The sequence below is a fragment of the Mastomys coucha genome, unplaced genomic scaffold (assembly GCF_008632895.1).
Source record: "Mastomys coucha isolate ucsf_1 unplaced genomic scaffold, UCSF_Mcou_1 pScaffold5, whole genome shotgun sequence".
Classification (NCBI taxonomy): domain Eukaryota; kingdom Metazoa; phylum Chordata; class Mammalia; order Rodentia; family Muridae; genus Mastomys; species Mastomys coucha.
This window is the reverse complement of record NW_022196911.1, coordinates 82,234,028-82,239,455: the sequence shown is the minus strand read 5'-3', so window position 1 is coordinate 82,239,455 and position 5,428 is coordinate 82,234,028. Positions and strand designations below refer to the sequence as shown.

Below are 5,428 nucleotides of genomic sequence, written 5' to 3'. Positions count from 1 at the left end.
CGAACTCAGAAATCCGCCTGCCTCTGCCTCCCAAGTGCTGGGATTAAAGGTGTGTGCTACCACCACCCCCATGGGAAGTTTTTAGGTCATTGGGAGGAATATCCTCTCTCTGCATCTCTTTCTCTCTCCCTTTCCCTCCCCCTCTCTCCCTCTCCTCTTCTTTCTACTTCCCACCCACTGGTGCTTGTATACTCCCTGCTATGAAGCGTACTCCATTTGCTCAAGGCCCACAGTAATGGGCCCACTTGATGTTGGACTTGAATCTCCAAACCCATGAGCCAAAATAAACCTCTTCATGAGACTTTCAAATAAGCTGTCTGTTTCTGGTTATCTTGCAACAACAGAAAGCTGATCTTCCATGCTTCCAAAAGCATGACCTTCATTCTTCCAAAGCTTTTCTATGCAGAGGCGACATGGGGAGATCATGTTAGAATCTGGCTCAGTGGCTGCACTGAAAGCACGGCTATGGTGGGACTGGACACTTCAATACCCAGCCACCTGTTCTCCAGTTGGCCTGGGGTAGGGGCAGATGAGGGTTCAAAGGGAAGTGTTTCTCTGAGAATTGCCTTCAGCTGCAATGAACTATCTCACACAAGATCATGTCCTGGCTTACTGTGCACACCTGGTCAAACTAACAGTAAATATTGACTCCAAGAGATTGTGATGTAATTGTTAAGATTTTTAACAGAGCATGGGGAGGGAGCACTCAGAAGTTAAGAGTGATTACCCAGCATGCACTGGGTTCGATTAAGAGTGCTTGGATGAACGTCGAGTGGATCAACTGGAAGGGTACTTGAAAATTTCAAGGGAAATTATATTTCTATAATGATTTGGGAATTGGCTGGCTGCTTCCTCTGGCTTTCTTTTAAATTTAATTTAATTTTTAATTACGTGTATATGTGTGTGGTGTGCATGGGAGTGCCAGTGCCTGCAGGGGCCAGAGGTGTTGGAATTTCTGGAGCAGAAGTTACAGGCAGTTGTGAGTTTTCTGACTTGGTTGCTGAGAACCAAGCTCGGATCTTCCAGAAGAGCAGGAAGTGCTCTTAACCACCGAGCCTGAGGTCCGGCCCCTCCTCCTTGGCTTTCGGTGCAATTGAAAAAAGATCAGGAAAGCTAACAATTATTAAGCACCCACACAAAGTGGAGTGTGGGGACAAAGGCTTCTCAGAACCAAATGCTGTCCTCACCCACAGTGGGTTCGAGGAGCAAGACTTCATTATACTAGGAAGGCATGGAACCCTGAGACCTGGGAGAGGGACATCCGATCACTGAACTCAGATCTCCTGGATCAATGTGCTTGAAGAAGGAGTCCACTCCTGGGAACACCAGCCCATCTCCTGTTCTCAATAACCACAGGAGGGTTCTGCCTGGCAGGACAGCTCACACTCTCTCTAAGGTCACCTTCTCTTGGGCTGCAAGGGCAGTAAGTAGGGCCGAGGCACACCAAAATCCTGAGTGGAGCCACTGGACCTCCTGAGGGGAAAAGGAACCAGAACTAAAGAGGCTGGAGGACTTATTTAGAATGTTCCAGAATGAGCCAGTCTGAGCGACCAAGACTTCATTCCGCCTGTTTATAACTGTGTGCAGAGGAATCAGAGGGGTGGAAAGATGGCTAGCTAAAGATTTAGGGAACAAGGAATTCCATTCAGAATTTTTTTTTAAAAGATTTATTTGTTTATTATATGTAACACTGTAGCTGTCTTCTGACACTCCTGAAGAGGGAGTCAGATCTCATTACGGATGGTTGTGAGCCACCATGTGGTTGCTGGGATTTGAACTCAGGACCTTCAAAAGAGCAGTCTGTGCTCTTACCCACTGAGCCATCTCTCCAGCCCTCCATTCAGAAATTTTAACAGTACCCTAGAGAGAGAAGAAAAAGCTTATGGTGGACAGTTACTATTGACAGTTGTGTTTGTCTTTACTGTGTGTGTGTGTGAGTGTGTATGTGTGTGTGTTGTGTGTGTGTATGTGTGTGTGTATCTGTGTGAGTGTGTGTGAGTGTGTGTATGTGTGTGTATATGTGTGTGTTGTGTGAGTGTGTGTGTGTGTGTATGTGTGTGTATATGTGTTGTGTGAGTGTGTGTGTATGTGTTGTATGTGTGTGTGAGTGTGTGTGAGTGTGTGTATGTGTGTGTGTGTAAGGGGGTGCATGGAGACCAGAGGATGGTGTCACATGTTCTACTCCATTAGTCATTCTTTCTTATCCCCCTTGAGAACAGGTTTCTCTCTCATTGAACCTGAAGCTAGGGTGGCAATCAGGGAGCCCAGAGCCTTTTGTGTCTTCCTCACAGTGTTGGGGTTAAGGGAACATACCGAGTTGCCTTTTGCTTTTCATCCAGAGTAGGGATCTGAACTCAGACCCTCAAGCTTGTACAGCCACTCCTACCTACTGAGCCGCCTCACCAACACCTAAGTAAAAAGCAAGAAAGAAAGAAAGAAAGAGAGAAAGAAAGAAGGAAAGAAAGAGAGAATGAGAGAAAGAAAGAGAGAAAGAAAAAAGAAAATAAGAAAGAAAGAAAGGAAGAAAGAAAAGAAGAAGAAAGAAAGAAAGTGAGAAAGAAAGGAATTGTGAAGACATATAAAAAGAAGCAAACTGGGGCCTGGTAAGATAGCTCATTGGATAAAGACACTTGTCACTATGCCTGATAAACTGAATTCAATCCCCAGGACCCATATGGTAGGAGGAGAAATCCGACTCTTACCATTGTCCTCTGATCTGCACATCACATCAAAATGGGTATACAACAAATAAATGTAATTTTAAAAAACCCAAATTGCTAAATTTGGTAAACTTAAAACATAAAATACCCTGCCAAGATAACGTGTTCTTTCTCCTAAACATGCCACGATTGGGTTGGACTTCAATGCTCAGCCATTCTCCTCAAGTCTTCATGTGTCCAACTACATAGAGAATTCCTCACTCCCACCTCCTGTTCCTCCCACCGCCGTGACCCCAGGATGAAGGGCTGCTCTTGTCCCGTTCAAAGAGAAGGACAGCCCTCCTCTCAGAGGCTACCAGGGTGGCAGGTGAGGAGTGAGCTCATGTCACCATAATCCTGACACGTATTCTGCCTTATACAAAGAGAATCTGTTTTGATACTACATGTGTAACTTAAAATATCACTGGGAGAAAGAGAGCACTAATGTACACTTTACACTCTTATTCTTTATCTCTTAAGCATCCTCCTGGCTTTTATCAGCCTTGAATGGAATATTCCTCTAACTCCCCTTGCACACTGTCTCAGATGTACATCTAGGATTCCAGTGGAGATGTTGGAATATTCTTCATGGGTACTTTGTCACCAAGTCTCTGTTTTGATCTGCCTGAGGTGTTCTACCTCAGGTGGGAGCTCCTCTGCCTCTTGCTATTTTGAGAGAGGGTCTCACTTTGTTAGTAGCCCAGGCTGACCTCAAACTTACTGGCCTCCTGTCTCAACCTTCCAAGTGTTGGGACTATAGGAGTCCACCACACACAACTTAAGTTTTGCTTCTTATTCCGTCTTCCCATCCTCGCAGCTGACAAGGCAGCTAGCTCCTTCTGGTCCTTTCCTGGCTTCACTGCACAAACAGCTTCTGAGCACAGACAGCACTTTGAACAGCATTCGCTTAGCCCGGTGTCTGGCTCTTCACACTGATCAAATCAGCACGTGGGTGACCAGTGCTTTTCCAGACTCAAGTTACAAAGCCCCATTTTACCAGTGACATCTCAAAAATGGTCCGTCCTCTCTGGCAGAATAAATGCTATCTATAAACCATAATCTAACATTTAAGCTGCAAACAAGATTTCAGAATGAAATTGTGTAGTATATTTTTAAGAATCACAATTCACTGAAAGGAGAACAAAGGGGGCAAATTTAGGCTTAGATTTGATAAAAGGAAGAACATTTAAAAATATAGATCATATGTCGGACGGGTTATTAGAGATTACCTTCCCTGAAAAATCTTTAAAAATAGAACCACAGGGCTCTAGCTCGGTGGCAGGGAACTGCATGTGCCTGGTTTGATCCCCAGGGCTGGGGAAAACAAATAAACAGTCATTCATCTTGAACGATTTGGCCAGCTTGGAAACACTATCTGAGGAAGAGACATTTCTGAAACTCCCTCTGCCGACCCTTGCCTCTCCCCACTGCCAGTATCCCAGAGCATCAGGGCATGGCAGGGATGTCAAAGTTGGCGGGGGAGGCAGAGGATGTTAGCAGCACGTGGGATTATTTTGCCGCAGAAATGGAGAAATGGCTGCATCTCTGTCAGTCCACCAACTGAGCAGTTAATGGAAGCAGGTGGCACAATACAGTCCTTCGGCTCTTTCTAGAATCGTGATGAATCAGATAGCTATCCCACCCCCAAAGAGACAGCAGCAAAGCTGGATTCCAATCTGAAGATGATTCTGATCAGGGCACAACAAAGATGTCTCTCTTCTCCCTCCTACGGCATGTCCAACACGTATTTAGAGTCTGAAACACTCAGCAGTTTCAAAAAGTGAACTACCATTGGGAATCTATGGGGATGCACGTACTGGCACAAATGTCATGATATATTGCATAAACGGACCTGGCGCTGCTTCTCTCCAGTTTGATTTCTTAAAAAAAAAAAAATATTTATTTTAGTGCTTGTTTTGGCAGCTCATATACTAAAATTGGAATTTTAGAAGATTAGCGTGGCCCTGCAAAAGGATGACATGCACATTTTTGAAGTGTTCTTTAGTTTCATATGTGCATGTAGCAACAATTAATGAAAAAGGAGGCCATGGATTTGAAAAGACAAGGAGGGCCATGTGTGTGTGTATGTGTGTGTGTGTATGTGTAAGGGGGAGGCTGGATGGAGGAGAGGGAGCTGGGGAATGATGTAAGATTATCATTTTAAGGCACAGGAGATTTAATAGCATACATATTTTATTATTTGTGGTGTGTGTGTGTGTGTGTGTGTGTGTGAGAGAGAGAGAGAGAGAGAGAGAGAGAGAGAGAGAGAGAGAGAACATGTGGGTGCAGGCACTCACTGAAGCCAGAAGGGGGTTCTGGATCTCTTCGAGCTGGAGTAAGGCATCTTTGAGTCACATGATATGGGTGTTGACATCAGAATTCTGGTTCTCTGATAGAGCAGTGAGCACTCTTAACTGCTGAGCCACCTTTCCAGCCTCTCAATGTCTTTATTCTTTTTTAAAAAAATATAAAAATGTATCTCCCCCTCTCTGCCTCTCGTATGTGTGTGTGTGTGTGTGTGTGTATGTGTATGTGTGCACGTGTGTGTATGTGTGTGTGTGCTTGCTCATTCATTGGTGTGAGCATGGGCATGTGTGTGCACGCTCATTCATTGGTGTGAGCATGGGCATGTGTGTGCATGCTCATTCATTTGTGTGAGCATGGGCATGTGTGTGCATGCTGTGGGTGGTCAGAGACAACCTGGGATGCTAGACCTTGTCAGAGACAAG

The 5,428-nt window shown here is 44.9% G+C and overlaps 1 non-coding gene across 1 annotated transcript; it reads left to right on the top strand.

Annotated features, from left to right (window-relative positions):
- The first annotated feature begins 4,606 nt into the window (after window positions 1–4,606).
- On the top strand, window positions 4,607–4,708 carry LOC116079374. Its single transcript, XR_004113936.1, has one exon. It is a non-coding gene; the product is annotated as a U6 spliceosomal RNA (small nuclear RNA).
- Window positions 4,709–5,428: the final 720 nt, after the last annotated feature.